Source organism: Lipotes vexillifer, unplaced genomic scaffold, assembly GCF_000442215.2.
Source record: "Lipotes vexillifer unplaced genomic scaffold, Lipotes_vexillifer_v1.1 scaffold1098, whole genome shotgun sequence".
NCBI classification, from domain to species: Eukaryota; Metazoa; Chordata; class Mammalia; order Artiodactyla; family Lipotidae; genus Lipotes; species Lipotes vexillifer.
Window position 1 is genome coordinate 842,215 of NW_006798559.1, and position 12,045 is coordinate 854,259.

The 12,045-nt window shown below is 40.1% G+C and overlaps 1 protein-coding gene across 1 annotated transcript in view; it reads right to left on the minus strand.

Annotated features, from left to right (window-relative positions):
- DNAH6 (dynein axonemal heavy chain 6) overlaps positions 1–12,045 on the minus strand; it is a 302,264-nt gene that overhangs the window by 162,932 nt on the left and 127,287 nt on the right.

A 12,045-nucleotide genomic window follows, 5' to 3' on the forward strand; every position in this document is an offset into this window, starting at 1 on the left:
CGGTCTCCAAGAAACTCTGAACCCAACAGCAATGCATGCAAGAAAAGCAGACACAGGTCCCAGGGTGATCCTTGGGAATTAGCCAAAGATGAGTACTTGGAAAGATCAGGTTTGTGGGTCCTTCCCTTCTCTGTGCTTCCCTCTCCTTATTCCAAGTAGAGTAAACAAGGTTCTTAAGGCTGGCAGTGCTGACACTCTCCCTCCAGCCTAAAACCCAAGGACTGCCTTTTAGAGAAAGGGGGAGGTCTGTCTTTGGGAAATATAAGGAGATATCGGAAGAAGACATTAGGCTTGGGAGATAAGGAAAGCAGAGATAAAAAAAGATAGATGATTTCAGACCTCCACTTTACTCAACTAAGAGTCAAAAGGATAGACAGCTCCATCCAAGAGTGAAACCCACTTAACTTCACTACTAGAAGGAAAATACTTATTATTTTGGCATTTATAAAATGTTTCTGGCTTCCTGGCTGCCCATGCCCACACACTGTATGGGGAAGCCTGCTAACCAAACATCCTACACTCCCACAGAGATCATGGGAGCTTTTTCATTTAAGGCAGGGGCCTTTTGAGGAAACAATTTGTTCTCACTAATCAACTCAGTGCTCACTTAAGAACTAAGTAGTAAAAGTCAACACACATTTGAGAAACATCACCATCAAGGAAGAGAGAAGAAGAAACTAAATGAGCAAACCCTGAAGAAAATGGAGGTAATTTGGAAAACAAAAGAAAAGATTTAAAAATTCAAATGGAACCGGCAGAGAGATTTTAGAGGAAATTGCATTCCTATCATAAAACAAGATGCTCTAAGAAAGAATTAGTGAGAGATAAGAAATAATCCCTGGAAATTAATTATATTATAGTCAAGATTACAAAAATGAAATAGATGGACTAAACAACAGAATGGATAAGACTAAAGACGAAGCTGGTCTTATGGATGACAAAGATGAGCAACTCCTTCATATTGTAGAGCAATGGTTTCATTCCCCGGGTGGTGGGGGGTACAGGAAGACTTCTCAAGGGATATTAGTGAGACAGACGTTTTAAAAGAAGTAAATTCCAGGTCAAATGGGACTATATCAAACTGAAAAGCTTCTGTACATCAAAGGAAGCCATCAACAAAATGAAAAGCCAACCTAAGGCATAGAAGAACATATTTGCAAATCATATATCTGATAAGGGGTTAATATCTAAAATATATAAAGACATCATACAACTCAATAGGAAAACAAACAAACCAACCAATTTCAAAATGGGAAAAGACACTTTTCTGAAGAAGACACATAAATAAATTGTCAACAGGTACCCCGAAAGATACTCAACATCACTAATCATCAGAGAAATACAAATCGAGACCACAGTGAGACATCACCTTACACCTGTTAGAATGTCCATTATCAAAAAGACAAGAAATGACAAGTGCAGTGAGGATGTGAAGAAAAGGGAACCCCTGTGCACTGTTGGTGGGAATGTAAATTGGTGCAGCCACTATGGAAAACATTATGAAGGTTCTTCAGAAAATTAAAAACACAAGTGCCATATTATTCAGCGATTCTACTTCTGGGTATTTATCCAAGGAAAATGAAAATCATTAACTCAAAAATATATCTGTACCCCTATGTTCACTGAAGCATTATTTACCATAACCAAGACATGGAAACAACCTGTTTCCAACAATGGATGAATGGATAAAGAAAATTGGCTGTGATATATATATCACATTTGTGACAATATGTAATGGATGGACCTCGAGGGCATTATGCTAGGTGAAATAAGTCAGACAAATACTGTATGATATCACTACTATGTGGAATCTAAAAAAAACATGAACTCAAAGACATAGAAAATTGGTGGTGATGGATGTTAACTAAACTTACTGCAATCATTTTGGAATATACACATATAACAAATCATTATGCTGTACACATAAAACTAATATGTCAATTACATCTCAATTTTAAAAATTCCAGATCTTTATCTTCAATATGGGCTCTTTGCTAAAATTTATCTCCCTATAGTGTGCCTGCAGTCAATGCCCATAGCTTTAATTCAAAAAGAATCATGTACCAAAATGTTCATTGCAGCTCTATTTACAATAGCCAGGACATGGAAGCAACCTAAATGTCCATCAACAGATGAATGGATAAAGAAGATGTGGCACATATATACAATAGAATATTACTCAGCCATAAAAAGAAATGAAATTGAGTTATTTGTGGTGAGGTGGATGGACCTAGAGTCTGTCATACAGAACCAAGTAAGTCAGAAAGAGAAAAACAAATACCGTATGCTAACCCATATATATGGAATCTAAGAAAAAAAAAAAAGGTCATGAAGAACCTAGGGGTAAGACAGGAATAAAGACACAGACCTACTAGAGCATGGACTTGAGGATATGGGGAGGGGGAAGGGTAGGCTGTGACGAGGTGAGAGAGTAGCATGGACATATATACACTACCAAGCGTAAAGTGGATAGCTAGTGGGAAGCAGCCGCGTAGCACAGGGAGATCAGCTAGGTGGTTTGTGACTACCTAGAGGGGTGGGATAGGGACGGTGGGAGGGAGGGAGATGCAGGAGGGAAGAGATATGGGAACATGTGTATATGTATAACTGATTCACGTTGTTATAAAGCAGAAACTAACACACCATTGTAAAGCAATTATACCCCAATAAAGATGTTAAAAAAAAAAAAAGATCACTGGAACTCATCCATGGTGAAAAAATTGGGCTTATTGCTTATTGGAAAAGGGAGACCATAGACCATGGGAAACCATGAGATGTCTCAGTAAAAGAACATTAAAAGGACTTCTTATAGGAAAGTTTGAGGAAGGTTCAATGAAGCAGGGTATTTCTCTATGTATTAGTTTTGAAGGGCAATTGTAACAAATGACTATAAACTGGGTGGCTTAAAACAACAGAAATTTTTTCTTGCATAGTTCTGGAGTCTATAAGTCTAAAATCAAGGTGTTGGCCAAGCCATACTCACTCTGAAAGTCCTAGGGGAGTATTCTTCCTAGTCTCTTCATAGCTTTTCATGTTTGCAGCCAATGCTTAGTGTTCCTTGGCTCACCTCCTGTGTATATTCACATGGCATTCTCCTCTCTGTGTGTCTATAACCGAATTTTCCTCTTCTTACAAATCCACTAAATTATTGGATTAGGGTTCATCCAGGTCCAGTAAGACCTCAGCTTAGCTTGGTTATATCTGCAGAGACCCTACTTCCAAATCAGGTCAGATTTACAGGTTATCAGTCATTAAGACTTGAACATGCCTTTTTAGGGGACACCACGTCACTCTAAATTTTTGTTGGCAGAAAGCTGAGGCGATTCTCTGATGGGTATCATAATAACGTCTATCTAGGAGTCTATAGGGCAGTGTGGCTCAAGGTGTCAGTAAAGATGTAGCAGGTGTCAGTAAAGATGTAGCAGTTACTCCAGTTAGTGGAGAGAGGAGGATATTCAGTCATTTTTGTGGTTTGGACAGAGTTCTTGTTTGTGTCTGTTCTCCAGATTTGATTATGGTGTGGTTTTTGTCTCACGGCATCATGGGCACAAAGTGACCAAGTCTGACGTTGGTGGTCTGTGAAGCTGTTTGAGTTCAACTGGAGAAGCACAGAGTCTGTTTGAATCAGGCCAGCTCTCAGCTGATAGTGGTCAGGGGCTAATTTCTCCCCCACTTCTTTTTGAAAGACATTAATTGCGTAGCAATTGATTGACCATTAAAAAAGAATTTTTGCAGTTATTTCTGCCATTTTAATTTTGATGCTTTATACTTTAAAAGAACTTTTTGTATCAGAGTATTTCAAACATACACAAGAGGTAAAAGAAGGTGCTCAGTTTAACAATCATCAACATTCTGCTCTTTTTAAAATACTTCCAACACTTTATGCTGTTGTTGGAGTATTTTAAAACAAGCCCCAGACATCATTAGTATTTCATCACAGATTCTGTAATGTGTAAGAACCTAAAAACAAAACAAAACAAAACAAAACAAACCAATACCATTAACATCTTCAAACAAAAATCAAGTAATTGGTTTTACCAAAACCCAAGTAATTCCTTGATGTCATCTAACACCAGTTCATGTTCAATTTTCCACAATGGTCGTAAAATGATCCTTTTACAGTTGGATAAGGATGCAAACAAGGTCCAAACACTGCATTTGGTTAAAGTGTCTTTTTTTTTTTTTATCATCTTTATTGGAGTATAATTGCTTTACAACGTTGTGTTAGTTTCTGCTATATAACAAAGTGAATCAGCCATACATATACATATATCCACATATCCCCTCCCTCTTGCGTCTCCCTCACACCCTCCCTATCCCACCCTTCTAGGTGTTCGCAAAGCACCGAGATGATCGCCCTGTGCTATGCCGCTGCTTCCCACTAGCTATCTATTTTACGGTTAATGTGTCTTTTAATCTCTTTAAATTTATAACAGTTCTCTGCATCCTCCCCCTTTTATGTAATTTATTTTTTAAAGGTCTATTTTCCCTTTGGAATTTCTTGCATTCCATATTTGGCTGATTGAATTCTTGCGGTTAACATGTTTCTCTACCTTATATACTTCTTGAAAACTGTATTTAAATCTGGACACTAAATTAAATTCAATAGTTTGAGGTTTAAAACTTTCTGAACAGGAATAATTCAGATTGTGTACCAAAGCAGAAGATACATGTTTCCTGGTTGTCTCAAATTCAGTGTTTTGATTGACCAATGGATAATTAGTCTGATCCATCCATTACAAACCTTCCAATTAATCTTTTAATGTGGTTTTAGCAAAGATGATCATTACCAGATCTATTAATTTTTTAGAGTTTGCAAAATAGTAATTTCTAATGTTATCCCTCTGCATGTATTAGCTGTGATTCTTCTATAAAGAATTATCCTCATCAACTTTTTTTATTGAGGTACTGTTGATTTACAATATTTTTTTTTTATTTTTTTTATTTTTTTATTTTTTTAACATCTTTATTGGGGTATAATTGCTTTACAATGGTGTGTTAGTTTCTGCTTTATAACAGAGTGAGTCAGTTATACATATATATATGTTCCCATATCTCTTCCCTCTTTGTCTCCCTCCCTCCCACCCTCCCTATCCCACCCCTCCAGACAGCCACAAAGAACCGAGACGGTTATATGACACTTAAGAGCATCAGTAAGAGCACTTTGAACAACCAAAAGGAGTTGTCCAATTAAAATATTATCACTAAAATATATATATATTGAACAGAATAGGTTATTGTTGTTTTAATGCCTGCTGACCTGAATAGGAGAGAGCCTTTATTATTTTTCCTGCTTTGGCCTATAAAGCTATTAACTGGGGTTTTCCTCTTAGCAGTTAACAATAGCAAAGTGAAGACGGCATCTAAGCTGTGTTCAGCCCTGACTCTTTCTGGTCTTGTGGAAGTAAAAGAGGTATGTTTGTAGACGACCTTCTTTGCTGGGAATTTAAGCCTTGGGTGACTAAACCCAGTATCTCTTTTGTCAGACGATACAGAGAGAATCTGGGAGAAATAACAACCCTGAAGGTGAGGTGATCAGTGTCACTCAACTAGGAAACAAGTTGAGAAGGGCTCTGCATGGGAGAAACCAGATGCCTCGAAGGACGAAACCTCTGAAATCAATCTCCTCTGAAGAGACTCAGCTTGGGCCCATGTGGGTTGGGACATATTTTGGTCTCAGTACTAGTGGTGACCACTGAGGCATCTCTTAGTGGACACGAATCTTAGGCCTAAGTGAAGGGCAGTTGCCTGTATTTTCCTCAGCTTTTGGGTGGGAGGCTAGAATAGGTTGGAGGGGGAAATCCTTTTCTGACAATTCATTAGAAATATTAACATTAAATAGAGGTATTTATGGTTCTCCATTCTTCTCCAATGCTGAAATTTTCTTGTGTGAGAAGTGTTATACCACAATAGCTGTTATACCATTGATCTGTACATGACCTAGGGCCTCAGTTTCTTCACACCTACCCTTTCTTATTTTTCTCTTTAGTTAAAGTTCTTCCATCTTTTATTCCAAAATATGGGATGTTCATAAAAATTCAGTTAAGACTGAAGAATATAAAGTGACATCTCAGGCCTTGCTTACACTTTCCTCCCCAGCGGGAGCCACCAATACATTTTTTGGTGTGGCTGTTCGGACTTCTTTTTATGTATTTACAAGTGTGTTTTGTGTGTGTGTATACACATTTTTTAATGTAAATAAGGTCGTATGTATACAGTGTTCAGTCACTAGCTCTTTCCCCCACCTTTAGCTGTCTTTGACATTATCCATCTTAGTGTATTGACCCACTTTCTTACTAATTATGGAACGGCGTTCAGTGCTCTAGATGGACTGTGGTTTATGTAGCGGTTCCATAATTGTCGGACATAGAGGTAGCACCCCCAGCTTCTTCCCGACCTTTCCTGTCTGCTGCTTCTTCCCAAGGAACATAGAAAGCATTTCCCTCCCCCCGTGGTTCTCTTTCTCTACTGCGTATTTCATTTCTAGCATCTTTACTGTGGGCATGCTCCCCCGCCACAGGCTTCGATTCCATTCAACAGCCTCTTCAGCATGTCCGATTCATCTTGATAATCATAATCATTACAATCTCCACAATGCCTCGCACAGTGCCTTGTACCTAATAGACAGATATTTGATAAAACTCTCCAAGGGGCAGGCTCAACATAAACACGTAGACAGAAGTTACACTCCAGGGTCCTGATCAGTGAGAAACCGAACGTGTGGCACGAGGCAACGTCTGCGATCTCCTGCTGTCATGCGCTTACTGCAGACGTGAGCGTTTGACACCTGTGAGGGGGACATAGTACACCACCATACGGTAGAAAAAGCGTGGCCTAATCCTCTGATATCTTGAATTTCAGCTGCAGCGCAAGTTCTTGAGCCCCGAGGAGATTCAGTCTGTCCGAGAACACCTGGGTTACCACAGTGACAGCCTGCTCTCTGTGCAGATCACAGGAAAAAAGCCCAATTTTGAAGTGGGTTCTTCTAGTCAACTTAAGCTTTCTACTACCAAGAAGTCTTCCGGTGAGACTGGCCTAGGGATATTGTTCTGTCTGAGTGGGCCTGAAAAGCCGTATTAAAAACTGAGCCAGAGATCTGAATGAGGTGGTGATATCTTTAGAGGATCATTCCCTTCCTTAATTTCCCTCATTTCCAAGTGGAAGAATGCTTAATGTACTGTTGTTCTGGGCATATTCGGATCCAATACTGAAATGATGCGTAGATATTACCTAGTTCAGCCCCTTCTTCTGCACCAGAGGACACTGAGGTCTCCAGATACTAGAGGTCAGACTCCCATAGTTTCATTAGTTAATGAAGTCTTTCCAGACCCCAGAATTATGACATTTACCCTCAGAAGACCTCACAGTGACGGTCATGGCGGATAAGAGTGTGCTATTCCTCTTCCCATGTGTCCTTTTCTCTGTGCCACTGAATTCAGCTTTTCTTTGAGGATCTTAAGACACTTATAAAAATATCTCCTCTCAGAAGATTGCACTCCACCCTTTTTCACCATTCTCACCCTTCCTATCACTATTTTTTAATGCCTGAGTTGAGAAAAATTGTCCTAGCTGTGAGGTATGCAAAAATTTACAGGTATTCACACTGCTCTGTTTTGACTGTCCAGCCTAAATCTTCAAGAAATCCTTTAGCATCCTAACCTTTGGAGTCACAGTTCCAGAATGGGTAGGAGCAGCTTAGATGGCCTGCCCTGTGGGAGATCTGAGCATCCAGTGTGACAGTGATCTCTGGGGGGTGCACTTACCCGCCAAGGCCCATTCGTGGACTGGCCCACACTGAACCCTCAGCTCTTTCGGGCCCAGAGAGAGAATCAGGAGGTGTGATTTGCTACTGATTTGTTGTTACGCCACCGCCATCAGCTCTTGAGCCCATTTTCTTGTCTGTAACAGGTCTACATGAGACCGGAGCTTTGCTATTTATAATGCTTTTTGGTACAGTTTCTTGTTTCATATTCAAATCTCCTGCAGTGGGCATAGGGAATCCTATTAGCCCCATGTTCTAGGGATGGGAACTAAGAGAAGGAGGAGAAAGCAATATGGAGTGGAAGTTAAAAGCGTTAGGTAGACTCTGTCTGTACTTGTGTATTTGTGGCTGGGTGTAACTGGCCTAAGTATCTAAACCTCTTTCCTCATTTATAAAATTAGGATGACAAGAACTTTCCTCATAAGGTGGTGAGCAGGACTAAATTAGATCATGTATGTAAAATGTTTAATGTAGTATCTGGCACAAAGCTTAACAAATGATGGCTTTTATTGCCATAAAGTGATGGGTCCCTCTCATGCCTTTATAAGTGATAGAGCTGGGCCTTGAACCCAGGTCCAGTGTGTTCCCTGCACAGCCTCAGTAGAAAGCACTTACATGTGCTTGGAGTTTGTTTCCAGCTGCTTTTCTGGAGCTTGTTTTCTTTCATTGGTTGGATTCAGGGAAGCCTGCTATGGACCCTGCAGCTGCCAAGCTCTGGACCCTCCTTTCTTTCTTTCTTTCCTATTTCCTCCTACTTCTACTAATTCTCTCTACTTTCTCTCCCTTTTATTCTGAGCCGAGTGGATGAAAGGCTCTTGCTGCTCCAGCCAGGAGTCAGGACTCTGCCTCTGAGGTGGGAGAGCCAACTTCAGAACACTCGTCAAGAAGAGACCTCCCAGCCCCACATAATATCAAACGGCGAAAATCTCCCAGAGATCTCCATCTCAACACCAGCACCCAGCTTCACTCAACGACCAGCAAGCTACAGTGCTGGACAACCTATGCCAACCATATAGCAAAACAGGAACACAACCCCACCCACTAGCAGAGAGGCTGCCTAAAATCATAATAAGTCCACAGACACCCCAAAACACACCACCAGACGTGGACCTGCCCACTAGAGAGACAAGATCTAGCCTCATACACCACAACACAGCCACTAGTCCCCTCCACCAGGAAGCCTACACAACCCACTGAACCAACCTTAGCCACTGGAGACAGACATCAAAAACAACGGGAGCTACGAACTTGCAGCCTGCAAAAAGGTGAACCCAATCACAGTAAGATAAGCAAAATGAGAAGACAGAAAAACACACAGCAGATGAAGGAGCAGGATAAAAACCCACCAGACCTAACAAATGAAGAGGAAATAGGCAGTCTACCTGAAAAAGAGTTCAGAATAATGATAGTAAAGATGATCCAAAATCTTGGAAATAGAATGGACAAAATGCAAGAAGCAGTTAACAAGGACCTAGAAGAAATAAAGATGAAACAGACAATGATGAACAACACAATAAATGAAATGAAAAATACTCTAGATGGGATCAATAGCAGAATAAATGAGGCAGAAGAACGGATAAGTGACCTGGAAGATAAAATAGTGGAAATAACTACTGCAGAGCAGAATAAAGAAAAAAGAATGAAAAGAACTGAGGACAGTCTCAGAGACCTCTGGGACAACATTAAACGCACCAACATTCGAATTATAGGGGTTCCAGAAGAAGAAGAGAAAAAGAAAGGGACTGAGAAAATATTTGAAGAGATTATAGTTGAAAACTTCCCTAATATGGGAAAGGAAATCGTTAATCAAGTCCAGGAAGCACAGAGAGTCCCATACAGGATAAATTCAAGGAGAAATACGCCAAGACACATATTAATCAAACTGTCAAAAACTAAATACAAAGAAAGCATATTAAAAGCAGCAAGGGAAAAACAACAAATAACACACAAGGGAATCCCCATAAGGTTAACAGCTGATCTCTCAGCAGAAACTCTACAAGCCAGAAGGGAGTGGCAGGACATACTGAAAGTGATGAAGGAGAAAAACCTGCAACCAAGATTACTCTACCCAGCAAGGATCTCATTCAGATTTGATGGAGAAATTAAAACCTTTACAGACAAGCAAAAGCTGAGAGAGTTCAGCACCACCAAACCAGCTTTACAACAAATGCTAAAGGAACTTCTCTAGACAAAAACACAAGAGAAGGAAAAGTCCTATAATAACGAACCCAAAACAATTTAGAAAATGGGAATAGGAACATACATATCGATAATTACCTTAAATGTAAATGGACTAAATGCTCCCACCAAAAGACACAGATTGGCTGAATGGATACAAAAACAAGACCCATATATATGCTGTCTACAAGAGACCCACTTCAGACCTAGAGACACATACAGACTGAAAGTAAGGGGATGGAAAAAGATATTCCATGCAAATGGAAACCAAAAGAAAGCTGGAGTAGCAATTCTCATATCAGACAAAATAGACTTTAAAATAAGGACTATCAGAAGAGACAAAGAAGGACACTACATAATGATTAAGGGATCGATCCAAGAAGAAGATATAACAATTGTAAATATTTATGCACCCAACATAGGAGCACCTCAATACATAAGGCAAAAACTAGCAGCCATAAAAGGGGAAATCGACAGTAACACATTCATAGTAGGGGACTTCAACACCCCACTTTCACCAATGGACAGATCATCCAAGATGAAAATAAATAAGGAAACACAAGCTTTAAATGATACATTAAACAGGATGGACTTAATTGATATTTATAGGACACTCCATCCAAAAACAACAGATTTACAATATTACATTACTTTTAGGTATACAGCATAGTGATTCAATATTTTTATAGATTATACTATTTATAGTTGTTTGGGAAAATAGTTATTTTTCTTAAAAAGTGTGTTTTTGCTAACATGTAATGAATTTATTATGGTTATTTTAAAACAAATAAATATTTTTATTTTTATTTTACTTTACTTAAAAGAAAGGCTATTTATTTAAAATTTATTTATTTATTTATTTTTGACTGCATTGGGTCTTCGTTGCTGCATGCAGGGTTTCTCTAGTTGCGGCAAGCGGGGGATCCTCTTTGTTGCAGTGCGTGGGCTTCTCATTGCGGTGGCTTCTCTTGTTGCGGAGCACAGGCTCCAGGCGCACGGGCTTCAGGAGTTGTGGAGTGTGGGCTCAGCAGTAGTGGCTTGCGGGCTCTAGAGCGCAGGCTCAGTAGTTGTGACGCACGGGCTTAGTTGCTCCACGGCATGTGGGATCTTCCTAGACCAGGGCTCGAACCTGTGTCCCCTGCACTGGCAGGCGGATTCTTAACCACTGTGTCACCAGGGAAGTTCCCCCCCCAAAAATATTTTAAATACAATTTTAATTTCTAACATGGTGTATATCAATAGATGTAATCCATACATATAAACAAAAACTTTTTGGAAGTAGCAATAATTTTTTTTTTTAAGATTTTTTTTTGATGTGGGCCAATTTTTAAAGTCTTTATTGAATTTGTTACAATATTGCTTCTGTTTTGGTTTTTGGCCATGAGGCATGTGGGATCTTAGCTCCCCGAACAGGGATCAAACCCACAACCCCTGCATTGGAAGGCGAAGTCTTAAGCATTGGACTGCCAGGGAAGTCCCAGGTCTCAATAATTTTTTTTTTTTTTTTTTTTGCGGTATGTGGTACGCGGGCCTCTCCCTGTTGTGGCCTCTCCCGTTGCAGAGCACAGGCTCTGGACGCGCAGGCTCAGCGGCCATGGCTTACGGCCCTAGCCACTCCGTGGCATGTGGGATTTTCCTGGACTGGGGCACGAACCTGTGTCCCCTGCATCGGCAGGCAGACTCTCAACCACTGCGCCCAGGGAAGCCCTCAATAATTTTTAAGAGTGAAAAATTCTGAGAACTACTCAATGAAAAATCTTACCGTGAATTCTCACCTCCTACATGTTTCATTTTCAATACGTAACTCTGAATACGTAACACCACACATTTCAATACGTAACTCATCTCTTCCGGTAAGCTTATTCTTTGTTCCTAGATTTCCCTGCTATTCTGTCTTGTATCTCATCTCCCCTCTTTCTACCTACTGACATGAACAGGTCTTTAATCTTACCACCATTTGACCAATCCTCCCCTGGCCTTGATTCCTACCTGGCCCACTTGGATTGCCTTGTGTTGACACACTCCTCTCTTGCTCTATTTATTCTACTTTAATCATTCCTTGCCCCACTAGTTTTCCCTAGCTTGCTGTCACCCCTTTTTCTCTC